At 44.0% G+C, this 14,200-nt stretch overlaps 1 protein-coding gene and 1 long non-coding RNA gene across 7 annotated transcripts in view; one reads left to right on the top strand and one right to left on the bottom strand.

Annotated features, from left to right (window-relative positions):
• Raly (RALY heterogeneous nuclear ribonucleoprotein) overlaps nucleotides 1-10,221 on the bottom strand; it is a 78,573-nt gene extending 68,352 nt beyond the window's left edge. For 3 of the 6 annotated variants that reach the window (XM_071608852.1, XM_071608851.1, XM_071608853.1), the window contains exon 1: nucleotides 9,564-9,760. The gene's annotated coding sequence lies outside the window, so the exon portion shown is untranslated. Of the gene's footprint in view, nucleotides 1-9,563; nucleotides 9,761-10,124 lie in introns of those variants that run through there. The other 3 variants (XM_027945216.3, XM_027945214.2, XM_027945217.2) reach the window with 3 other exon arrangements.
• Nucleotides 10,163-13,155, top strand: LOC139704769 (uncharacterized). The gene is made up of 2 exons (XR_011706756.1): nucleotides 10,163-10,253; nucleotides 12,864-13,155. It is a non-coding gene; the product is annotated as an uncharacterized lncRNA (long non-coding RNA).
• The last annotated feature ends 1,045 nt before the right edge of the window (nucleotides 13,156-14,200 follow it).

The following is a 14,200-nucleotide window of genomic DNA, read 5'->3' as shown; positions in this document are numbered from 1 at the left end:
TTTATGTGGTGCTGAGGATCGAACCCAGGTCCCGCCAGTGCTAGGAGAGCGCTCTACCGCTGAGCCACAATCCGAGCCCCTACTTGGCCTTCTTAATGCCAGGATAGACCTTAGTCACCTGAACTAAGCCCTACAAACTGATTTATCAGCTATGTCTCCATGGTGTTATTATCTTATCTCCCCAAAGACACTATAAGGCCCTTGAAGACTGGAGTGTGCCTAACTCATTTATTTATATCCCTGCCCCCCAGCCCCAAGTAAGGCACAGTGGGCTCTAAATAGTTTGATCAACTGATTTCAACATTAACCCCAACCTTCAGGAAATAACATAGGCATACTTCCTTTCTCTTCTTTTAGACCCCATAAGCAATGCTAAATTGTTGGAAGAAATCATGAACACAACATAGCTTCTCAACAAATAACATTTCTCCTTTAAGGATACAAAGAAGGGAAAAGTCTTTCAAGATTAGGGCATCGTCAATGTTCCCTCCACTTCCATTTCCTAGGGCTTCATGCAGCTACCTGTTCAAAGAAGGATGGCATGGGCAGTAACAGGCTTTGAGAACCACAGTATAACCACCATTAGTAAGTTGCAAATTGGTCAAATGCCAAAAACCACACCATGAATAATTCTACTTGCAAACAAAATAGGTATTTTGTATTAAAACTGTATAATAAAATTTAAAATAATTCAGTATAAAACTTAATTTTATTCATTCCCAAATAAGCAGCTAGATAATACCAAATCTTTCTGGAAACCAGTCACAGAACTAACATGAGAATAGGAAGACAATAAGCAGATATGAACATTTAAACCTGGAGGACAAGGTTGGTCCCTACCCTAACATTCTTGACTTTACATATTGGGAACTGGATACCTTAATAATAAAAGGTAAGCAGCTATTATATCAGAGAGAAGAAGAGGAAACAGGAACAATACCAAAACTAAGTCTAAGTACTAGAAGTCAGACAATCATACACATTGCCTTGCCTAGAGATAAATTCATCAATCATGCTATTTCCAGTTCAAACTCACAACCCAAATATCTGTGCCATAGCAGCGAAGATAGAGAGGGACTAGGATTTATCTGTTTCCCTCTCAATGCTGAAATAAATTTGAGGGCAGGATTCATGTCCTGATTGATTTTTATGTTCCCCATAGGAAGAACACATAGTAGGAACTCAAAATTACTGGAAAGAATGGTTGAGTTTAGGGATGATAAGATTGTTGGATTTCCAAGCTTCAGTAATCCTGGCATACTAAGTGACCTACTCAGCATGGTAACTCTACCCAAAACCCTAAGTGTAGTAAGGACTGATTTTAATTGGTGTGAAAATCAATTTAGGATAAATCTTTAAGGTTTAAAGAAAAGTTATTCTTGTATTCAACTGATTCATGCACAGCCCTAATTATGACAGCACCACTGCCCTCATTATGATATTGATGCATCATTCCTCAGTGCCAGCTTAAAGCTAACTACAAGAATAAAGTCCAAAAGTCTCATAGTGGTCTTGTGGAAGCAGGGAACATTTGACTTTTCAGTGCAGCACGATCATGTCTTACATAAAGAAAACCCAGACCTACAGAAATGATGAGTTACCAAAACGACCCTTTTAAATCTACTGCTGAGTCTGCTTTCACTAGCACAAAGAATTACTAAGGAAACTAAACAAACAGACCAAGAGAAACCATGCAAACAGCACCTTTAACAAGCTAACTAAAATAATTAATAAAACAAATAAACAAGAGACAGCTAAATACCAGATAAATGCCTCTGGAATGAAGAAAACCTAGCCAACAACATTAAGCCTCTAAACTTGACCTTCTAAAAGAGAATACTTATTTGGAATAAAGCAATGATTCTTAGCTTGAAAAATAAACAAAACTATTCAGATTCTACATATGGCATTTCAAGAGCCAGGTAATCTACCTCACATAAGGCAAAAGCTTTAAGGAGGGCTGGGGTTGTGGCTCAGTTGTAAAGCGCTCGCCCAGCACGTTTGAGGCCCTCAGGACCACATAAAAATAAACAAAATAAAACTATTATGCCCCAACAAACAAACAAATAAATGCTTTAAGGAAATCCAAGTTCCTGGTCTAGTGTTGTTCCAGGCCTACTACAGTTGAGAAGAATCTTATTGTGTGTTTGTTTTTTTTCTCTCTCCTTCTTCATGTGATTTTAAACAGTTTGCTACATATTTAAATATGTTAGGGGCTGGGGATGTGGCTCAAGCGGTAGCACGCTAGCCTGGCATGCGTGCGGCCCGGATTCAATCCTCAGCACCACATACATGCGTGCGGCCCGGGTTCAATCCTCAGTACCACATACATGCGTGCGGCCTGGGTTCGATCCTCAGCACCACATACAAAGATACTGTGTCTGCCAAAAACTAAAAAATAAATATTAAAATTCTCTCTCTCTCTCTCTTTTAAATAAATAAATGTATAAGTCTTAAGACTCCAAAGTTTGTCCCATGGGACCACAGCTCCAAGTTTATAAAGGAACTCAACAGACAATTTGATAAATTTTTCTCACAGGCAATTTTTTAGCAATCTGCCCACTATAAAAAAAAAGCAATATCTGTTTATATACTGAAAGTTATTGTCCATGAACCTGGAATTTAACCCTCTGAGATACTCTCAATGTCCTAATAAAAGTCCTTTCTCCTTCCAAAGATGAATTATTACTATTTCCAAAAAAAAAAAAGAGAGAGAGAGATTCAGACTACTAAAAGATATAGAAATATCATCCAAGATTATCTAGCCCAAGCCTGAAGCAGGAGGAATAGTGAGTTCAAAGCCAGCTTTAGCAAAAGCAAGGTACTAAGCAACTCAGTGAGACCCTGTCTCTAAATAAAATACAAAATAGGGCTGGGGATGTGGCTCAGTGGTTGAGTGCCCCTCAGTTCAATTCCTGGTACCAAAAAAAAAAAAAAAGATCTATTCCACGTAGCTCAGTGGTAGAGCACTTGTCTAGCATGCTCAGCACCACATAAAAATAAATGATTTTCTAGTCCAGCACCCTTGTTTTACAGACAAGAAAACTGATATTCCGAAGAGTATTTGATAATTACAATTAACATGAGCTTGGCAAGCATCAAAAGCCCACTAAATGCCCCAGTGGAACTCACTGGGTATGTTGGGAAGTTAGCCAGATTTGTACTTCAGTCAGTAGAGCACTCCTAATACATGTGCCCTCTAGCAAATCTGAGTATTCAGACACAACCCACCTTCCCTACCCCAGCTTTGAGAGGAGAGGGCAGTGGACAGCTTGAATGGCTCTTTTTTTTTTTTTTTTTTAAGAGAGAGTGAGAGAGGGGGAGAGAGAGAATTTTAATATTTACTTTTTTAGTTATCGGTGGACACAACATCTTTGTTTGTATGTGGTGCTGAGGATCGAACCCGGGCCGCACGCATGCCAGGCGAGCACGCCACCGCCTGAGCCACATCCCCGGCCCTTGAATGGCTCTTTTAGAGGTGGAGACTAGAGCCCAGAGACAAAAATCCCATTCTTTCTCTTTCTCCCAGGAGGTACAGCACCATTATTTATTACTATTATAAATGACAACACACTGAGGAAAAAGGAAGGGCTGTGGATACAGAAAAGAACTAACATTGATACTTGGGCAGATTCACTTTTCTATTTAATCATTAAGGGTAGGGAGGGCGCTCCAATCCTTTTTGTGGGTCCACTTCCCAGACATACTCTTTGAACTTTTATAGAATTGCAGGGACCTCCTGGATTAACTTTATGAGAAAACAGGGCCAGAGAAGGAAAGGGACATGGTCAAGCCCACACACTGAGTTACTAGCAAGGACCAAACCAAATGATCCTCAGACCACTGAGAAAACTTCCAATTTATCCCATTACTCTCTCTTCTAAAGTCCTAAGGGTCTGTGAGCTGCACCCTGAGCACAGGTCTGAAACTTTCCTTAGAGTACCCAAGGGAAAGCAGAGTGACATTATACATTTTATACATTAAGTTAAAATTGAATAAAACTGCCGGTTGCAGTGGCATACACCTGTAACCCCAGTGGCTGGGAGGCGGAGGCAGAAGGATCACAACTTCAAAGCCAGCCTCAGCAAAAGCAAGGTGCTAAGCAATTCAGTGAGATCCTGTCTCTAAATAAATTACAAAATAGGGCTGGGGATGTGGCTCAGTGGTTGAGTGCCCCTGGGTTCAATCCCAGGTACCAAAAAAAAAAAAAAAAAGGAAGAAGAAGAAGAAAAAATGAACAAAACCAGGCTTTTACACTCATGTGAAAACCTGCTTGCTATCTCCATCCCTACCCCGACCCACCAACACTGCCTAAGAAAGGAGGGAGGAATACCTACCTCTCTTAGAGATATACTGTCTAAATCATCATCTAGAACCATAAAATGTTATTGCTAGAAGGAACCTTGGGGGTCATCTAGTCATTATTTCCCTTCTTATTCAGATGAATAAACCTGGACATTTGCCACCTGACAAAACGACTGGAGCCCAGGGCAAGGTCTCCTGACTCCTATTTCTAATAAAGAATCCCCATTCTGTCTTGCTCTGCCACTACCCTCTCCCTGACTCCTCTCCTCAACTCCTAGCTACCGTATCTAACACCCTTTTGGAACATGAGGTCCCTCAGGCTGTTATACTCATATTTGTTTTCTGGGGTTGGGGATATGACTCAGTAATAAAGTACTTGCCCAGCATATACAAGGTCTCAGGTTCCATCCCCAATAAGGCAAAACAGAACAAAAGAGAGGGATACAGTAGTACATGTAGGGGACACTATCTGGAGAAAATCTAAGCTTTTCTAGGCTTAATATAAGCAGTCTTTGGGGTTGTGCAGGAATAGGAATAAATGTACCTACCTCTCAGGGTGGTTATGGAAAGAAGTGAATTAACCTATTAGATGTTTAGAGTGGATCGTGGTGGCCCACCTCTGTAATACCTGCGGCTGAGGCAGGAGGATGGGGAGTTCAAAGCCAGCCTTAGCAAAAACAAGGCCCTAAGCAACTCAGTGAAACCCTATCTCTAAATAAAATACAAAATAGGGCTGAGGATGTGGTTCAGTGGCTGAGCGCCCCTGAGTTCAATCCCCAGTAAACCTCCCCCAAGAAAAGATGTTTAGTATAGTACTTATTAAATATAATGAACAGCCAAAAATCTCACCTATTATCTTCATTATCTCTGGACTTGAGGTTCCTTCTATCAGAACTTTTTTTTTAAGTTGTTGCAGACCTTTATTTTATTTATTTATATGCAGTTCAGAGAATCGAACCAATGCCTCACAAATGCCAGGCAAGTGCAATACAGCTGAGCCACTGCCACAGCCCCTATCAGAACAGTCTTATTGCTGCCTCCCTACCTCTTTTCCTGGCTTACACCAATTTTCTTCTCAGCATCTAGGTTTAGCCAACTTCTCCAAGGAAAACTTTCCTGGTCCCCCAATACTGGGTTAAATACCATTTCTCTGTGCTCTCATGATGCTGGTCCTTTCCACAACACTTCTCATATGCATATTTTCCTTGCCTGTCTTCCCCACAAGGCTGTATGCATCTAAATCCCCAACTTAATACCATGCCTGATAGATGCTTTAAAATTATTTGGTGAATGGAAAACTTTCCAGTAACAAATGAGGCATCCATTGAAACAGAATCTCAACAAGGGAATTTTAAAAGGCTAAATGTAGCATCTAACTTCACCTTAACCACCTGAAAGCAGTAAGAATCCACTGATACCCTCTTAAGAACCCAAATGTTAATCCCTCCTATGCACCTTTATAGAAAGAAGAGGACACAGAGAAGGAGCACATTATAAAAGCAATCCACTAATCAGCCTCTGAATAGTTTTTGATTCATGCTGCTGTCATAGATAGCACTGCTATTCCTGATCACTGCAGCCCCATGGCTGCTTTTCTGATTCTGAGTGGTCAAAAAGCAGGTGCAAACAAGACCAAAGATGGGGAGTTATCTGAGTTCTGCTTCAAGGGTAGATCTCTTCTGAAGATACAGCCTTAAGGAACTAGCAGATCCAAAAAGGGCTTCAGCAATAAGGAACTTCAACCCCAGAAGAGGAGGGGTTAAAACATACAACCAGGCCTGGATTCCTGCTCTAGGGCTTAATGCCACACCCTACTGCAGATGAAAATAATCAATTTGCATTTACAAACACTCTGGAGACTAAAAAAGGCATTTGTGCCAGTCACAAAAGGACAAGGAGTCTAAGATTCCATTTATGCAAGTTTCCTAAAGTAGTCAAATTCAAAGACAGAAAGTAGAATGGTTGTTGCCAGAGGCTAGCAGGAAAAGGGAATAGGGAGTGTTTAATGGATAGAGTGTTTCAGATAGGGAATGTAAGAAGTTCTAGAGATGGATGATGGTGATTGATTGTAGAAAGTGAATGTACTTAATATCACAGAATAGCACATTTTAAAAATGGTTAAAATGGTAAAATTAAAAAAGTGTGTAGGGCTGGGGATATAGCTTAGTTGGTAGAGTGCTTGCCTCGAATGCACAAGGCCCTGGGTTCAATCCCCAGCAACACACACACACACACACACACACACACACAAAGTATGTGTAGGGGCCAGAATTGCAGTTCAGGAGTAGAGTGCTTGCTTAGCATGTGTGACACACTGGGTTCGATCCTAAGCACCACATAAAAGTAAATAAACAAAACTGTGTCCATCTACAACTAAAAAAAAAAAATTTTTTTTAAAGTATGCCTACACACACACACAATTTTTACAGCATACCAGTTTAAAATTACATTGTCTGCAGTCTGAACCCTGGCTTGGCCACTTATTGATTACAGGGTCCTAAGCAAGTCATATAACCTCTGTACCCAATTCATAGGTTGCTCTAAGGATTAAATGACATGTTCCACATAAAGTCCTTAGTCCAGTGACTGATAGTACATGTTAAGTACTCAACAAAGCCCTTTGACATCTATCTTTTCATCGACCCACAACAATCCTATGAGAGTTTACACATATGGAAACTGAAGCTCAGAGGGCCACAATGAGTGGCTCAGTACATGATGCAAGTTCAAATCTTCTATCCATGAAGATATCCTGTCTTCAACACTTGTTAATTCCATTATCTAAGACAAGAGCCCTAACCTTGCTATGTATGTCTCCACTGTTACAGTTAAAAGGAGACATAAGGGCTGGGGTTGTGGTTCTGTGGTAGAGCACTTGCTTAGCATGTGTGAGGTACTCAGCACCACATAAAAATAAATAAATAAAATAAGGTATTATGGGCTGGGATTGTGGCTCAGCAGTAGAGCACTCGCCTAGCACGGGCAGGACCCGGATTCGATCCTCAGCACCACATAAAAAATATATATATAAAATGCATTGTGTTGTGTCCATCTACACCAAAAAATAAATATTTTTAAAAAAAGGTATTGTGTCCATCTATGGCCAAAATAAATATAAGAATTTTAAAAAGGAGACGTAAACCATGCTCTGCAAACTCACAAAACTAGAAATCAGATAATGGTAACAAATGAGTACTGTAAACTATAAATAATGTAAAAGTCACTACTTAAGAGAACTGGTACACCTGTACAAAACCTGGCCTTTTAACATAGGGCACAGAAAGTAGGTGTAACTACTTGGTATTTCCATATTCAGGGTTTCTGGTCTTAAGCCCTTAATAAGTAGTTTAGTGCCTTAGGTTGAAGAGGTGGTAAGGTATGTGAGAAATTTAAAAATTACTGGACTGGGAGCAAGACCACTAGAGATTCTGGTTCTGACTGTCCCTAAGGCAGGCTATGAATTTGGACAACTTACTTCCCATTCCAAGGTTCAATCCATAGGAAGAAGAGAAAGATGAAAGTTGGACCAGTCTGTAAGAAGTTGTCTGTAAGTAAATGATGTGACCTAACACTAAGTCAAAATATCTTCTCTGCTAAGAAATGACTTATACACCATAAAATAAAAAGTATAGCATCACTGTTTGCCCTTCTGTGGCTACTGTGAGTTGAAGAAACTCCTATATGCCACCTCCTATATACCATCACTCCTAAATCTAGAAATCTTAGGCAGGGGGTGGGTGTCGTGTAGCAGACCAACCAGTGGCAAAGAAATCATGCAAACATCAGGAGATTCCTCAAGATCTGGCAGAAAAAAACTTCTCAGCCTAATTTTTAGACACTCCCCACAACCAGGATCAAACACAGTGGAAAACTGGAACACTTGCCAAAGCTAATTTTAGTTCACTTTAACCCCTCTGGGCCTTATCTGAAAATAGGAGAAATTTTAAAAAGAGGACTTGAGCTATACTCAACCCTTTCTCCCAACTAGGATCTACAAATCTAAACCTAGATGACATGCAAGGTTTGGGAGGAAAAACAAGCCCTAAGCAAAATGAAGGAAGGACTTCACTGTTTACATACTTTAGCCAAATGCTGGAGAACTTCAGTTGTGTCTGAGATCTGGAATCTCCTACATCCGTCAAATTATACAAGCAATACCAGCAAGAAACCATTCACACCTCCTTTCCCTTGAAGCTCTAGTAGCAGCAAATTGGGATTTCACCTATAGTACAGTGGACACCGGCCCAGGAGTCAGGAAAAACCCAGAGTTGTATCTCTAAATGATGTGACCTAACAGTAAGTCAAAATATCCTTTGTACTTAAGAGATGACACATACACCAGGAAATAGGAGTTACAGCACCAATGTTTTGCACTTTTGTGGCTACGGTGAGTTGGAGGAAATTAACTTCTCTGCGCCTGTTTCTGTAATTGGGAACAACCCTGAAAGGCCACTGTTAGCATTAAATGATACAGGTTTATGAAGTTCCTGAGTCAGTCTCATTAAATGTTACCTGTTGGTATTAAACACTTCTCGCACATGTTAGTTTCCCTCCCTGAATACACGAACACTGCGAGGCTAGTTTCTCTCTTTACTCCATTTCACGGAGGAGCAAACCGAGGCTCCCCCGCCAAGAGGAATAGGTGAAGTGCGATCACCGCCCCAGCTCGTGGGCCTGTTGTTCCTCTCAGATCCCGAGATGTTCAACATGCCCAGGACAGGCAGAAGTGGGGGGCAAAACGCTCAGACCCTTCGGGAACGAAGCAGGGGCAGTTTTGCGCGCCTTGGGGAGCTGGCTGACCCAGCTCGGGCGGGAAAGCCGGAAGAAGCCCGGGGCCGGGGCTGGGACCAGGGCCTTCCCCGCCCGAGGCCTCCCGGACGCGGCCTCCGCTCTCTTCCCTCCTCCCCTCGCCGGGCGGGGCGGGGCGCGAGCACAAAAGACTCCAACTTCCGAGCGGCGCGGGCCCACCCCGCCAACTCCTGGCCCAGGCCCGGCCCGCGAGAAGGAAGCGGGCAGCGAGCGCCACGGAGGCCAAGAGCCAGCACTGGTGGGCCGGGGCCGCCAGCCCAGAGTGGCAGACCCGGGAGAGGGAAGGGGAGGTGGGGGCCTGGAGTTACTCGGGCTCCCGGGACTCCCCGAATGGCCGAAAAAAGAGTTTCTAAAAACAGGCAGCGGCGAGTCTTAAGAGGTGGGCGACAGAACAGGCACAAGGAACAACCCCCGCACGCTGAAGAAGACGCCCGCGGGCCCCCACTCACCCGCGCCGAGAGGTCTGGAGGAAGACGCGCGGCGCGGAAGGAGGCGGTGCCGCCGCACTCGGGGGCGGAAGGGAGGGAGGAAGGAGGCGGCCCTAGCCGCCGCGCGAGGAGACCGAGCACACGCACGCGAGTCGCCACCGCGACCGCCCCCTCAGCTTCCCGGCTCTGCGCCCTGCGCCCGCGCTGCCCGCGCGCCCCGCCGCACTGACAGCGGCGCGAGCACCGCAGCCGTGAGTCCTTCCCTTGGCTCGCACCACTCAGGCGCGCGGAGATAGGGGCGTCCAGAGCGGCTTCCCTCCCTCGGCCCTGCCTGCCGCTCCGATCCTAGCCCTGGGCTCTCCCTCCCTCTAGCTTCTGTTTCCCGGGAAGGACACGGTGACACAAATACTAGGAGTCCGCAACCCCTGAAAAACCCCGGCTCCCCAGGCGCAAGAACCCTCCCCACCCTCTGAGTCTGGCTTTGGAAAGGTCCTGAGCTTCGGCGGGGAAGAGGAGAAAGGCGGGGCTGGGGCGGGGCCTGACGGGGGGAGGCGGGGCTAGGTGGGGAAGGGAGTCGCTTACACCAGTATGGAGCTGAAGGCGGGGCAGGCGAAAGCGTGGTGGTGCCCTGGGAATTGGGGTGCCAGATAGGTGTAGAAGATCTCCTGGGAGACCGAGGAGCCAAGGCAGCGCTCCACAGGAGGAGGAGAAGTAGGTGGAGCTAAGGAGAGAAAATGCCCAGAGGAAGAGTCCGGAAGGGGGCGGGGCCTTCTGAAGGGAGGAGGGTGTGGGCGGAGCCGAAGAGAAGCTTTGCGGGGGATTGAAGCTGGCCTGGAGGAGGCGGGCCCGGAAGCACAGCAGGGAGGAGGGGGTCTGAGGTGGCCAATCTGGGGAGGAGCCGGAAGGAGGCGGGCCCTAAAGGAGGGATGAGAGGGTGGTGCTTGAAGTGGGCGAGGCTTGGAGATAAGGCCCTAACCAGTAGGCTGGCTGCGGTGCGGGAGGAATCCGGAAAAGATCTGGTGGGGAGAAGCGCCAGGTCCTTTCACTTTCAAGGAAGCGGTTCGCGGACTGGGTGAGGATCGCTCCTCGCTGCCAAAGGCTGGGACTAGGCGGAGAGACCGCGGTGAGGATGGTCCAGGGAGGAGATTCCAATTACTTAAAAAAAAAAAAAAAAAATTATGTTCAAGTAGCTTTTCTCTTCTGAGGTGGTGATGTTTTATATGACCGAGTGGTAGTGATTCTTCCTAAACACTCCTAAGCGTATCCCTGTAGGAATCTCATTTGAAACAGTTCCAGGCTCTAACATCTCAGAACAGCTGGAGGGGTCTTCTTAGAGTACAAAAGAACCATTGCCAGCTATAGACCTCCGTGAGGGCTGGAAATGGACCGTTTTCTTCATACCTTTTCTGACCTGTGATTTTCTCATGCGTCTTCCCATCTGTAGTTTCATGATTATATTTTTACATTGCCTCTCCTAGAACCTGCCTAAGATGTGAAATTCCTGAGAACAGAACAGTTTGAATTGAGAGTCCTGACTCTGGCAAACCAACAATAGTAACTGCCCTTCCTTTATTTGATGACCTCCATGTCCTATTTAAAAAGGAAGAGAAATCAAATTAGAGAGATGGTGATACAGAAGAGCAAGGCCCAGAATATTCTTTCCCCAAGTCTCTGATTAAATATTTCTTCCTCAGAGAGGTCTTTCCTCCTAAAGGTGTTCTCTAGTTTGACATTTTGTTCTGTCGATTGTTTATTTATGTATTTTTGTCTCTCCACTTTTAGAATGTAAGTTCCATGAGACTAGGAATTTTCATCACTGTGTTCCCAGAATTAGTGCAATGGCTAGCACATATCTAGTGTTCAATAAACAATCAATTAAAGTTGACCCCTGCCAGCCTAGTCTGCCTACTTTCTGGTAACTCCCTGGCTCTTCCCTTGCACACTAGCCTTACCATTTTTAGTTAAGTACATCACAATCTTTCAGCATTCTCTGCTGTAAGCATTTTCAGTACTTGAATTTCTCCTCCCTTTCTGCCCAGATACGTCTAATTCATCCTTCAGCACTCAGTTTAGGAACCACCTCCTCTGAGAAGTGTTCTCTGACCTCCCTTCAGCCCTACCACCAGAAAACTTAAGGCTGTCACTTTGCTCAGTTTATGGCCTTGGTTACAAAAATTTACCTGTGCAGGTGATGCCCTGTCCCTAGCTGGCACTGAAGATTATGTTGATGTTCTACAAAATCCTGTGTGATCTGCTACTCTTTGATTTTATCTCTATTAGTCTTACCCTGCCCTACTCTGCTCCAGCCTCTATCCCTTTTTTTATAACAATGTGGGCTTTTTGCCCCAGGGCTTTTGCACTTGCAATAGCAAGTATCTGCCTCAAATTCTCTTTTCTAAGACATTGGTATGGCTCACTTACCTTAAGAGGCTTTCCCTGGCCCACATTTAAACTTGCAGCATCCCACTGGGCATAGTGGTGCACATCTAGAATGCCAACTACTCAGGAGGATCACAAATTCAAGACCAGCCTGGGCAACTCTCAAAATTTTAAAAGGGCTGGGGTGTATCCTAGTGGTAGAATGCTTGCCTGGGGCATGTGCAAGGCCTTGGGTTGGATCCCCAGTACCACAAAAATAAATAAATTAAATAGCAATACTCCATGCCATACTTCCTCCTACCCTTTCCTGCTGGATTTTTCTTCATAACCCTATTGTGTGTATTTCTTTATTGTCTCTCTCCCATCCCCACCTTCAACTATGATGTAATCTCCACAAGGACAGGATATTGTCAGTTTTGCTCATTCCTCAGAGCCCAAAACAATAGTCCTTCTTTTAATATTTGTTGAATGATTAACTACAAATTCAGCAGAGAAATCTCAGGAAGACTTAGTGTTTCCAGAAGAATCTCTGAAGATTACAGTATGAAGGGAGATGTTTCTAAGGAAATACAGTGGCAACACAAGCCAACATGTATGGGGCATTTACTAGTTGCTAGGAAGTCTGCTAACTGCTTTTCAAGTTTATTTAATTCCTACAACAGCCTTGAAGAAGATGATATTATAATCGCTATTATACGGATAAGGAAACCGTGTCACAGATTAACTTTCCCAAGGGTCATACACTTAAGAGATAATAATTTTAAGTCCAACTTTAGAACCTGCATGTTAAATCTCTATACTGTCTTGCCACCTAATTGTTAAGGACCCAGGGCTGTTGGTCAATAAAAGAATATTCTTTTGTTTTCTACATAGTGTGGTGCAGTGTGCCTACAGTTGCAGCCAAATTTTTTTTTCTTCTTCTTTCTTTTTTTTTTTTTTTAGTTACCATGAGGAAAGCCAGTCAGAAGACAAAACCTGATGGAAGTTTTGGAGGAAGACAGAACTAAGAAAACATTATACAAAAATTGAACTAGAGAGTCCATTCTGTGGGGCTCGGGATGTGGCTCAAGTGGTAACATGCTCGCCTGGCATGCGTGAGGCACTGGGTTCCATCCTCGGCACCACACAAAAATAAAATAAAGATATTGTGTCCATCTAAAAATAAAAAAAAAAAAAGAGTCCATTCTGAAGCTTGACCCACCTCTGAGTTTTAACAGGAACTAACACATCTTTATTAGTTTATTTGTGGTTTTTGTACTGGGAACTGTAACTCCCTAACTAAAACAGATAAGTTTGGGAATGTGGCTCAGTGGTAGAGTGCTTGCCTAGCACACATCAGGCCCTGGATTTGATCCCCAGCAACACACACACACACACAAAATAAAAGCCCTGAATTTGAATTTTAGTTTCAATAAAACGTGTAGTGTTCTACAGGTAGAAATATTAGTGCCTCACATTTTTATAGGAATTGTGTTTACAGAATGCTGTGGGGTATTCTAGACAGAGGGAACAGCGAACAGAAAAAGACAAAGACTATGAGGGCTGGGGATATAGTTCAGTTGGTAGAGTGCTTGCCTCACATATACAAGGCCCTGGGTTCAATCTCCAGCACCACCACCAAAAAAAAAAGACAGGACTATAAGCTAGAGGTTTCTGTAGAAGAAGGTATGAGTTGAGAAAACTAAATGTAAAGGGAACGGTTTTTATACTCAACTTGATAGAAAATGGGAATCATTGGAAGGTTTGCACAAAAGGTGCTTTCAAACTATTCTGGTTCAACCGCCTTGTTAACCCTCCCAGCAACCCCACAATGTTACTTCCAGGTTTGTCCCCATGTCACAGATGAGGAAATGTAACAGCCAATGTCTCAACACATGTAGCAACCAGGATTTGAACCCAGGGCTGTCTAAGCCCCAACCATGCATTCAACCACTTTCTCTCCCCATCATTAGAATTAATCCTGCTGGCCAGTCATAGTGGTGCACGCCTGTAATCCCAGGAGGCTGAGGCAGGAGGATCATAAGTTCAAAGCCAGCCTCAGCAAAAGCAAGGCACTAAGCAACTCGATGAGACCCTGTCTGTAAATTAAATGCAAAAAAAAAATAGGGCTGGGGGTGTGGCTCAGTGGTCGAGTGCCCCTGAGTTCAATCCCTGGTACCCCCCCCAAAAAAAATTAATTCTGCTGTCGCAAAAAAAAAAGATGGCAGCAGTCAGGTCAAGCTGAATCCCTATAAGCCGAATCCCATCTGGAGGAGGGAGAAGAGTGGGAGAGGAGAATC

Source organism: Marmota flaviventris, chromosome 2 (assembly GCF_047511675.1).
Source record: "Marmota flaviventris isolate mMarFla1 chromosome 2, mMarFla1.hap1, whole genome shotgun sequence".
NCBI classification, from domain to species: Eukaryota; Metazoa; Chordata; class Mammalia; order Rodentia; family Sciuridae; genus Marmota; species Marmota flaviventris.
Note: the sequence above shows the minus strand (reverse complement) of the source record. Positions and strands in the feature narration are given on the sequence as shown.